Genomic DNA, 12,703 nt, shown 5'->3' with positions numbered 1-12,703 from the left:
TTTTGCCCTACCCAGGTACGTGGGGATTTTCTTGCCTTTTGGGAGGTCTGACGTCTTCTGCCAGCGTTCAGTGGGTGTTCTGTAGGAGCAGTTCCACGTGTAGATGTATTTCTGATGTATCTGTGGGGAGGAAGGTGATCTCCACGTCTTACTCTTCTTCCATCTTCTCCTCTCTCAGATTACACTTTCTTCTCAAGTGCGCACGGAACGTTCTCCAGGAGAGATCACATCTTGGGTCACAAATCAAGCCTCAGTAAATTTAGGAAAATTGAAATCATATCAAACATCTTTTCTGACCACAACGCTATGAGATTAGAAATGAATTACAGGGAAAAAAACGTAAAAAACACAAACACATGGAGGCTAAACAATATGTTACTAAATAACCAAGAGATCACTGAAGAAATCAAAGAGGAAATCAAAAAATACCTAGAGACAAATGACAATGAAAACACAACGATCCAAAACCTATGGGATGCAGCAAAAGCAGTTCTAAGAGGGAAGTTTATAGCTATACAAGCCTACCTCAAGAAACAAGAAAACTCTCAAATAAACAATCTAACCTTACACCTAAAGGAACTAGAGAAAGAAGAACAAACAAAACCCAAAGTTAGCAGAAGGAAAGAAATCATAAAGATCAGATCAGAAATAAATGAAATAGAAACAAAGAAAACAATAGCAAAGATCAATAAAACTAAAAGCTGGTTGTTTGAGAAGGTAAACAAAATCGATAAACCATTAGCCAGACTCATCAAGAAAAAGAGGGAGAGGACTCAAATCAATAAAATTAGAAATGAAAAAGGAGAAGTTACAACAGACACCACAGAAATAAAAAGCATCCTAAGAGACTGCTACACGCAACTCTATGCCAATAAAATGGACAACCTGGAAGAAATGGACAAATTCTTAGAAAGGTATAACCTTCCAAGACTGAACCAGGAAGAAATAGAAAATATGAACAGACCAATCACAAGTAATGAAATTGAAACTGTGATTAAAAATCTTCCAACAAACAGAAGTCCGGGACCAGATGGCTTCATAGGTGAATTCTATCAAACATGTAGAGAAGAGCTAACACCCATCCTTCTCAAACTCTTCCAAAAAATTGCAGAGGAAGGAACACTCCCAAACTCATTCTCTGAGGCCACCATCACCCTGATACCAAAACCAAAGATACTACAAAAAAAGAAAATTACAGACCAATATCACTGATGAATATAGATGCAGAAATTCTCAACAAAATAGTAGCAAACAGAATCCAACAACACATTAAAAGGATCATACACCACAATCAAGTGGGATTTAACCCAGGGATGCAAGGATTCTTCAGTATACACAAATCAATCAATGTGATACACCCTATTAACAAATTGAAGAAGAAAAACCATATGATCATCTCAATAGATGCAGAAAAAGCTTCTGACAAAATTCAATACCCATTTATGATAAAAAGTCTCCAGAAAGTGGGCATAGAGGGAACCTACCTCAACCTAATAAAGGCCATATATGACAAACCCACAGCAAACATCATTCTCAATGGTGAAAAACTGAAAGCATTTCCTCTAAGATCAGGAACAAAACAAGGTTGCCCACTCTCACCACTATTATTCAACATAGTTTTGGAAGTCCTAGCCACGGCAATCAGAGAAGAAAAAGAAATAAAAGTAATACAAGTTGGAAAAGAAGAAGTAAAACTGTCACTGTTTGCAGATAACATGATACTATACATAGAGATCCTAAAAATGCCACCAGAAAACTACTAGAGCTAATCAATGAATTTGGTAAAGTAGCAGGATACAAAATTAATGCACAGAAATCTCTTACATTCCTATAAACTAATGATGAAAGATCTGAAAGAGAAATTAAGGAAACACTCCCATTTGCCATTGCAACAAAAAGAATAAAATACCTAGGAATAAACCTACCTAGGGAGACAGAAGACCTGTATGCAGAAAACTATAAGACACTGATGAAAGAAATTAAAGATGATACCAACAGATGGAGAGATATACCATGTTCTTGGATTGTAAGAATCAATATTGTGAAAATGACTGTACTACCCAAAGCAATCTACAGATTCAATGCAATCCCTATCAAATTACCAATGGCATTTTTTACAGAGCTAGAACAAAAAATCTTAAAATTTGTATGGAGACACAAAAGACCCCAAATAGCCGAAGCAGTCTTGAGGGAAAAAAACAGAGCTGGAGGAATCAGACTCCCTGACTTCAGACTATACTACAAAGCTACAGTCATCAAGACAATATGGTACTGGCACAAAAACAGAAATAGATTAATGGAACAAGATGGAAAGCCCAGAGATAAACCCACACACCTATGGTCAACTAATCTATGACAAAGGAGGCAAGGATATACAATGGAGAAAAGACAGTTTCTTCAATAAGTGGTGCTGGGAAAACTGGACAGCTACATGTAAAAGAATGAAATTAGAACACTCCCTAACACCAAACACAAAAATAAACTCAAAATGGATTAGAGACCTAAATGTAAGACCAGACACTATAAAACTCTTAGAGGAAAACATAGGAAGAACACTCTTTGACATAAATCACAGCAAGATCTTTTTTGATCCACCTCCTAGAGTAATGGAAATAAAAACAAAAATAAACAAATGGGACCTAATGAAACTTTAAAGCTTTTGCACAGCAATGGAAACCATAAACAAGATGAAAAGACAACCCTCAGAATGGGAGAAAATATTTGCAAACGAATCATCAGACAAGGGATTAATCTCCAAAATATATAAACAGCTCATGCAGCTCAATATTAAAGAAACAAACAACCCAATCCAAAAATGGGCAGAAGACCTGAATAGACATTTCTCCAAAGAAGATATACAGATAGCCAAGAAGCACATGAAAAGCTGCTCAACATCACTAATTATTAGAGAAATGCAAATCAAAACTGCAGTGAGGTATCACCTCACACCAGCTAGAATGGGCATCATCAGAAAATCTACAAACAACAAATGCTGGAGAGGGTGTGGAGAAAAGGGAACCCTCTTGCACTGTTGGTGGGAATGTAAATTGGTGCAGCCACTATGGAGAACAGTATGGAGGTTCCTTAAAAAACTAAAAATAGAATTACCATATGATCCAGGAATCCCACTACTGGGCATATGCCCAGAGAAAACCATAATTTAAAAAGACACATGCACCCCAATGTTCATTGCAGCACTATTTACAATAGCCAGGTCATGGAAGCAACCTAAATGCCCATCAACAGACGAATGGATAAAGAAGGTGTGGTACATATATACAATGGAATATTACTCAGCCATAGAAAGGAACGAAATTGGGTCATTTGTTGAGACGTGGATGGATCTAGAGACTGTCATACAGAGTGAAGTAAGTCAGAAAGAGAAAAACAAATATCGTATATTAACGCCTGTATGTGGAACCTAGAAAAATGGTACAGATGAACCGGTTTGCAGGGCAGAAGTTGAGACACAGATTTAGAGAACAAACGTATGGACACCAAGGGAGGAAAGCCGTGGGGGGTGGGGATGGTGGTGTGATGAATTGGGTGATTTGGATTGACATGTGTACACTGATGTGTATAAAATTGATGACTAATAAGAACCTACTGTATAAAAAAGTAAATAAAATAAAATTTAAAATTTTTTTTAAAAACCATAATACTAAACTTTCTTTGGGTTATTTGTATGGAAATACATTAATATAAATGTTTCAGACATTACATGAAATTCCTAAAAATCTTTTATGTTCTGGTATAATGTTATAAGTCATAATTCTAGTTATTATTTTAAAATGTATATCAGAAATAACTAAATTTCCTTGTCAATTGCATTATTATGAACTTTCATCAAATCTTTAACCACGGTCATTTTTAAGTCTTTTGTCATTTACAGACAGTTCTGGGTGTACTCTGATGCTTTTGCAAAAATGTTCCTATAAAAGGTTTCATCTTCAAGGAATTCATGGAAAAGACTGACAAGTACAGGTTTCTGGTAACTGACTATACTGCTGAACGGAATGAATAAGCATTTTCAGAACTCTAATGGAAAACTGATGAATTCATAAAAGTGCTAACAAAAGATCAAGATAAAAAAAAATTAATTACATGGGACTGAGTGAACTGATGAGGATGATTTTAATTTTTGTGACTTTCTGTTTGAATAAAAAAAAAAACTGTAACAGAAAAAAAAAAAAAGGTCCTGGCTGCACTGGGCAAGGGCTGGGTCCCCACTCTGGCTGTAGCTTCCTGAGCACCATGAGAAACACTCCTGACCCCAGGTACCTGTCTTCCTCAGTGTTCCACCCGGGAACCAGCCCAGCTGGGCATTCTGATCTCCTAAGGGGATCAGATGTCCCAGTTTGGGCAAAAGGACCTCCTGAGGAAATAAGGTGCAGCTGAGGGTTCAGTCTAGCAAATCCCCAGAAGGGAGAGAAGCACCCCCATCCTGCCATGCACTCGGATGCAGCCACTTCCCAAGTTACATTTTTATTCTGCTGTTTTCAGTGCAGACAATGGCAGCACGCCCTCTCCTTTACTTTATGAAGCTGCTCAAGGGCCAAACTTTACCAGGGGCCTGGATTCACTTGGAAATATAAAAATCACCAGAGGAAACTCAATCCACGGTGGCCTGCCCTCGTTCACTGGTAAGACAGAGATTTATGCAACGTCTCTGGATCTCTTCCGGTCATCCATCACTTCCTTCAGCCATCGGAAGGAACATCCTGAGGAAAATAATGATTCACACCAGGGCTGTGATCAGAGCCACCTGTCCGCACCAAGTCCATACAATTACAGTGTTCACTTCCTGAGGTTCAAACGCTTGGCTGCATCTGGAAGTCGACACAAGACGGCAGCAGAGAGAAAGTGCTATTCTTCGTAGCCAGGAGCTGCGAAGTAACGTTCCAAGGACTCCAGCCTCAGAAGCCTGGCTCCCTGCGATTCCTCCAGGAAGCACGGAGCAGGGTCCACGACGGCGAATGGCCTCGGCTGTGCCTGGCATCGCGAGGCTGCATACATCTCCCTAAAGTACTAGGCGTCAAGGACATTTCACTAAACGGGGCCTAGAAGCTAAAATCCGAGAGCCTGGTGAAAAGGAAACCGCAGCGGGCAGAGCAGTGGTCCCCAAAGTGTGGGTCTTCCCGACACCCCTCCAGCAGCAGCCGCGTTCCCTTGGAACCTACTAGAAATGCAGATTTTTGGACCTCACCCCAGACCCACTGAATCAGGTTCTCTGGGGGTGGGGCCCAGCAGTCTGTTTTAACAAACCTCCCAGGTGACTCAGATCCATGCAAAAGTTTGGGAACCACTGGAACAGAAGCTGAGGAAAGCCCCGTGACCACCTTCATCTCCTCCCTGGCAGATCAGGGTGTGGGATTAGATATTTTAGGTCCGTTTGACCCCAACCCTGGAAATCCCAGCCTAGCTGCTCTCAGGCATTACCCACTGACGGAAGACAATGCTTAGTAGGTAGCAGACTATGCTACATATTTTAATAAATGCCGATTTTTAAGCCGCATTTTTGCTTGGCAAATGGTGGGTCCTAAGTTTATGTTCAATAGACACCACCATGTTGAATCACGACCATCAGATTTGCAAAATACTCCTTTCTTGTGTTAGTCAAGGTTCTCCCCGGAAACAGGACCGATGGGATATGCATATCCATGCAGACAGAGAGCGGGGGATTTATCACACAGAGCTCACTCGATTATGGAGGCGGAAAGTCCCACCATCCGTCTGCAAGCTGGAGACCCAGGGAGCTAGTGGTGTAGTTCAGTCCAAACCTGGAGGCCTGGGGACCAGAGACACCAATAGTGTAAGTCCCAGTCCAAGGGCAGGAGAAAGCCCACGTCCAGCTCAGCAGTCAGGCAGAGAGTAGATGTCCCCTCCTTCCCGTCTTTGTTCTCTCCAGGCCATCGAAGGTTTGGATGGCGCCCGCACATTGATGATAGTCATCTTCTTTACTCGACAGTGGTCTTCTTTACTCAGTCTACTGATTCAAATGCTCATCTCTTGCAAAGAGACCCTCACAGACACCCCAGAATAATGTTTAACCTGCTACCTGGGCATCCCTTGGCCCAGTCAAGCTGACCCATAAAATTAACCATCACATTCTTCATAGAATCCCTTCCTCCCAATCCACCCCGAGGCCTCCCACCCCTGAATGTTACTCCAGGTAGTAACCAAACTCTGCTGGGACAAGTTTTCAACATCTCTTTCACCCCTAAATTGTTTCTTTCTCATCCAACTTTTGCCCAATAACTTAGAAATTGATTTTCCTCTCTCTCATTATTCATTTTATCTCTCACACTCTTCTCCCATTTTGGGCACCAAACTGGACTTTCAGGTGACTCACAGGAGTCCTGGAGGCATACCTGTGACAAAAGGCACCACCTCCGTTTAAAGTCACATCGGTGGGACAACCCACGTTACAAACTTCTAAAACCAAAAGTGCCTTGGGCATCTTGGTAAAGGTTTCCTCCTCCTGCTTTCTCTCAAGTTCAATATAAACCAAATGCCTGTCTTTGAAATTGTGTTTTGTTTAGTCTCGAGTGCATTCGGTCCTGATCCTTCACCATCCAGCCTTTGGACTCCATCATGCTTCCATCTGGGGGTGATGGCCCCTCCCCGAGCAGTGTCCCCACAGCCCTGAGCAGAGCCCTCGAGTTTGCAGTCAGCTGGCTGCCTTGCTTTGGATTTTATTCCTCTGTGACCAGGGCAGGCCCTAGCAGGATGCTCTAACCATCATAGGCAATCAGTTAAACCGATTACATGTTTCTAAAACACAAAGGAATACATTGTTGCAGGCTGGCCTGGGAACTTGTCATATTTGTTTCTGTAAAGAAATGTGTTCAACTAAGAACCAAAGTCCGCCGTCTGGTTCCTTGTGATTAGTTTCCTTGTGATTAGAAATGTCATTCGGTTTTATCAGGTCTCCGCGATTGTGCGGCCCTTGTTTTAGAGGCATGTGGAGTTGATCCTGGGGCTGCCTTTCAGGTGTGGCTCCCTGGGTTACAGGTGTGGAGGTTGATGTCCTCCAGCCTTGCAGGTAATATTGCTGTAATCAGTGCCATATATGTCAGAAACAGCGCCCTACTATCAGCCTGTTCTGAGAGCTTTGGCCAGTCTTTCCTCGTGAGATACCACCAAAGGCAGTTGATAGAACTGGTAATCAATCCCGACAAGCAGGACCCGGTGCCCCACCCATCTTCCACCAGCTCTCTCTTCCTTTCCCCTCCTCCGTGCCTCCACCTTCCACCCTCTCCCTGTGCTACCCTTATCTCTTTTCAGTTGGTTATTAAGTAGAACTGAATCCTATTTTTGCTGTACACTCTTTGCTTTTTTAGAAGAAGCAAGGGACCCCTCTGACTCTCCAGAATAAAAAGGGGGGAAAAAAAGTAATGAATAGATTCTTTGAAGGTAGCTTGTGATGAATTTTTTCCTACAGCTCAATTAATTTCAGTTTTTTTAATCACCTGTTCGTGTTCTGCATGGTATAGATCCCCAGAGGCTCATAGGCAAAATCTCTTGCTCCCTGCGTGGCCCAATCTGGCCCTTTGTAAAAGTCTCCTCCAGGTCTTTGGAAACAGTAAGCATAAGAAGGGATTAGAGTAAACGCTTCACACGTGTAAAATTAAACTTCACTCTCTTGTTTCTGTGTTTGGGAGAAAAGTATGAAACAAAAGAGAAACTGCATCAATGAGTCTTTTGCATCTTCACACTCACTCTGGAAAAGTCCTGCCAATAATTCAAGTCCTTATAAAGCTTTGTAAACTATACAGCACCATGGATATAAAAATGAATGCAATTGTATTTATTAACCCCAGACTTGAGAAACAGAAGCAAGGTCATCTCTCTCTTTCCCTCCTAAGAGTAGAGTTGGAGCTTCCTTCCTGTTTAGGGCTCATGACCCTCACCTGCCCTGTTTCCAGATGCAGTTCCTGTGTCTGCTCCCTGAGAAGTGATCTCAGATCCTTCAGGGCCAGGATTTGTGTTTATGTTTGTTTGGGGTGTTGGTTTTGGGTTTTGGTGGGTTTTTTGGTATCCTCAGTGCCCAGCAGAGAACTGAAAATAGAATAACTGGTTAAAACAAGAAAGAAAAAAGGATAGATGTATGGATATGGGAAGGAAGGATGGATGAATGGATGGAAAGTTGGATGGAAGGGAGGGAGGGAGGGGAAAGTGGACCAAGGGCTGAGAGAATGTTCTGCTTCTCATCTCGTCCAGTGCCCTGCCTCTACCACAGTAGAATGAGCCTCGGGATTTGGTGAAGAACGAGAAGCAGTGGGAGTGTTCTCTGTGGATCATGCAGAAAGCAGAGAGCTAAGTTACTTACACACCCAGCTCAGAGTTCAGTTGCCAGTTCTCATCTCTGAGGTCTGTGGTTCCTGAGAACTACACACCTGGAGACCAGCTGTTGGGAAGTCAAATTCTATATGGGGAAGAAACTATGTTTGTGAGAGAGAGACTTGTCACGAATCTCTCCTCCCTTTATTTGTGGTTTTGAGACATTAGGCTTTTAGGAGGCACCCTGTTTAGATGGGGCCAACTTAAGACATATTTGCATTCAAACTGCCAGAGATCACAAGACTTCGACTCCAACATAACATGGGCTTAGCTGTCGATGCCATATGGTACCCACACTGAGGAAAGAGGAAGCAAAGTCTCCGGGATCTGGAAGTCTTTTCCAGGCCATTACAGGGAGAACAGTCAATGCTGCAGGGCTGCCAAGGGTGGGAAAGCAGTCAGCCTGCTAGCGCTCCCGTGGGACAGCATAACTGTTCACAGCGTGAGCTGGTGAGCTTTGTGCCGGGAGCCAGGTTTAGGCTCATTTTCCCAAATAAAGGAACTCAAATGCTTAAACGTGAAGGGTGTTACCCCCGGAAAGAAAGCAGCCCAGGAGAGGAAATGGGCTTGCAAAGGCATCCTTTGTGTCTGCAAGAACTTGTTAAAAGATAAACTGAGGAATATTAAAAATTGTAAGAGTTTATTTGCGGAAACTGAGTCAAATCTAGCAGCATCCATCTAGCTGTACAAAATGAGAGACTTTGATAGGCCAGGGGGAGCCAGATTAAGGAAGTTATTTTAGGCAAAAAAAGCGGGTTGGTTACTGCAAGGTCACTTTTCTTTAGGGAGTGCAGGGGTCTATCAGGCAGATTGTGTAACTAGTGCTGATCAGGTGGTTCCTGATTGACTCCTCTGGGTTCAGTTCTGGGAGAGTGGAAACTGTAATTATGTCTCGGTTTGGTGATGTGGGGCTTAGCATAAGTGGCTTTATTGGGGTCTGTTGTCTTGCTTTTAACAAATGCCAAAGCTCATCTAGGAGTATCGATGGGTCACCCCACGTAGCATCTCTGTGCAGGTGTCAGTGAAGGGCAGGAGGGAAGGAGGAGACTTCACCTCCTTTTCAGGAGACGAGGACACAGAAGCAGCCGGGAGACCCACTCTTTCCTGCCCCTCCCCTCGTTCCCACCTGCAGAGGTTGGGCAGTGCCCAGGAACCTGAGGCCAGTCTTCCTGCTGTGAAATGGTTCCTCCGGTTATAGGAACACACTTTGATCTCTCCAAAGGCTGGGATTTGGAAGCTGGGGACTTTGGAAGGTTCACAGTCATCCAGGGAGTAAGTCACACCAAAGCAGGAGAGGCCAAGCAATGGAAGGGATCTTACCCGACGTTTTCCTTCCGATGAGATGCAGGCCAGCCCTGGGAGCCACACAGCGCACAGCACGCTCAGGGCCTTTAAAGCCTAGTTTATCTAAGGAAGTAGCTGCAGCCTGTTTCCTCATCCATAAACGAGGTGGGTCAAAAAGAAGTGTTAGGGACTTACCTGGTGGCACAGTGGTTAAGAATCTGCCTGCCAATGCAGAGACACGGGTTTGAGCCCCGATCCGGGAAGATCCCACATGCCGCGGAGCAACTAAGCCCGTGAGCCACAACTACTGAGCCTGCGCTCTAGAGCCCGCGAGCCACAACTACTGAGCCCACGCACCTAAAGCCTGTGCTCCTCAACAAGAGAAGCCACCGCAATGAGAAGCACGTGCACCACAACAAAGAGTAGCCCCCGCTCACTGCAACTAGAGAAAGCCCGCGCACAGCAACGAAGACCCAACACAGCCAAAAATAAATTAATTAATTAATTTTTAAAAAATGTGTCAGCACATATTGTGGAATGAATACAAGATCTTAGAACCCAAAACACGACCTCATTGCCAATAGGAAGCTGAGAGGGATTCTTAAACAGAATCCACTTAGTAACAGTCACACAGATCTCTCTTTTTTTAAGACAATTCTACCCTTTGTCCCTCCTCTGCATTAAATTTTTGTTATGAATAAAAATGCTGAAACACATGGAGAATAACACCCATGTGTTATTACATGTATGTTAACCCATGTGTTATTACATGTATATTAATGCCACATACATATTCACCACCCAACATGAACAAATAGCAGCATTGTCATATTTGCCTCATGTCTTTTTCTTTTTAAACAAATGAAACCTCAGAGTTGAAGTTCCCTTTGTTCCCATCCCCAAGTCACATGTCCCTTCCTCAGAGGTAACCACCGCATGACACTGGCGTGTGGGTTCCATGATGTGTGTTCACTACACACGGGTATTCTTAGATAGACTGTTTTGTATTTCGGTTTATACAAATGGATTCATACTACATGTAAATAAGGTTGGCAACATTTTTTCGTTTGCCATTATAATTTTTAGATCCATTAGTGGTAAGACATGTAACTCTAATTCATCTTAACTGTCACGGAGTGTAAGCATTATGCGAATATATGAATATCTTCTACAACTTCTCCCCTACTGATGGGGTCTTTCACTATGACAAACATTGCAGCACTAAACATCCCCACTCGTCTCCTTTTGATACATCTGAGCGTTTCTTTAAGGTACATTCGCAAAAGTAGAAACACCAGGGGGAATTGGATGAAAGCGGTCAAAAGGTACAAACTTCCAGTTACAAGATAAATAAGTACTAGGGATGTAACGTACAACGTGATAGAGATAATTAACTGTTGTACATTGTATGAAAGTCGTTAAGAGAGTAAATCCTGAGTTCTCATCACAAGGAAGAATATTCTTTCTCTATTTCTTTAATGTAACTGTATGAGATGATGGATATTCACTAAATCTAAGGTGGTCATCATTTCACGATGTACACCTTAAACTTATACAGTGCTATATGTCAACTATATCTCAACAAAACTGGAAGGGAAAAAAAACCCCCAACAAGTAGAAATGCTGTGCACATGTGGTATAAGCACTTTGAACAGTACCATTTAACAGCTCTCCAAAACACACATACCAATTTATATCCCCATTGGCAGTCTGTGAGTTCCCATTTACCTATACGATCTATCAACATTAAGTAAGTGTCAGACCTTTTCATTTTTGTCAAGATGTTGGTATATAACAGTATCATTTTGTTGAACTGCGTATTCACTAATTTGCATTTCTCTCATCATTAGTGACCATCCTTTCCTGTCACGGGACATTTGAGGTTTCCTCTTTTGTAAATTTCTTGTTCATAGTCTTTGCCTGTTTTTTTACTGGGTTGTTAATCTTTTTCTGAATGATTTATAAAACATCCTTATATATTTCAATCACCATATCAATGTTGCAAATGTCTTCTCCAAATCTGTTAGCTGCATGTTGAATTTTTTTTTAATTTTGTTGAAGTATAGTTGATTTACAGTGTTGTGTTAATTTCTGCTGTACAGCAAAGTGACTCGTTTATACACATATATATATTCTTTTTCATATTCTTTTCCATTATGGTTTATCACAGGATATTAAATATAGTTCCCTATGTGCACATTGAGTTTTAAAACATAAACCGCGAGGACTTCTGAATCGATTACTCCTGAAATAGGTGGTCCTATCCCAAAGTCAGAAGAGAATCATTTACATGGCTGTAAGATCTACACACATCAGCAAAGCCACAGTACAGTCACACATACAACTTTTACATTTGAGGAGCACGTCTCAGTTTTCAAGGCATCTTCTAATCACCTAATTTTGGCCTCACAAAAACATCTGAGCCTAGCGGGGCCTCATTTTCTCATTGTTAAGATTCAGTGGTTGATCATCAACATCCTTTCAATGATCAAAGTCTGACCTTTGATCCCTCTCCTGCAGCTGGGAAGACCCAGGCTCAGATGGCTGGAGAGATGTCTTCAGCCTCACCCTACGGATGGGTCTAGACTGAAGGATCTTATGTCAATTACATCTCAGTAAAGGTGGGGAGGGGTAGGTACAGGAGGCCCTAGAATCTTAGTCATCTGATCCCTTGGGCAGGTTCTCTCCGCACGTGGGTGGCATTGAGACCAGCACCAGGGACAGAGAGGTGGAAAGATGGGAATGTGAGACAGACATCACCTGACCGTCCAAAACCCAGAGGAGATGACAGTGGCCCCTCTAACTCCCATAGGATGAAGCTCACACACACACACCCCAGTAAGAAAAGGGCCATGTGAACACAAGGATGGACTCTCTCCAACAACCTTTATTGAGCAGTGAGTATGGGGACCGGATTCTGCCCTGAGCACTCCACGTGTGGAAATGTTAGCAACTTTCATGGCTAGAGGCAAGTTCCTGTTAGAGAGATGAAAGGGCAGAACCCAACGCTCTTTTTAATTTTATTAGTACACGCAGATACACTGATTTACCCAGAACATGCATGTACACCTGCAGC

General features: G+C 42.5%; 1 long non-coding RNA gene across 1 annotated transcript in view; it reads left to right on the top strand.

Annotated features, from left to right (window-relative positions):
* The window catches only part of LOC118890009, a 58,638-nt gene that overhangs the window by 24,779 nt on the left and 21,156 nt on the right, over nucleotides 1–12,703 (top strand). The gene's annotated exons all lie outside the window — the stretch shown is intronic.

Source organism: Balaenoptera musculus, chromosome 2 (assembly GCF_009873245.2).
Source record: "Balaenoptera musculus isolate JJ_BM4_2016_0621 chromosome 2, mBalMus1.pri.v3, whole genome shotgun sequence".
NCBI lineage: Eukaryota > Metazoa > Chordata > Mammalia > Artiodactyla > Balaenopteridae > Balaenoptera > Balaenoptera musculus.
This window is presented reverse-complemented; position numbering and strand designations above follow the sequence as displayed.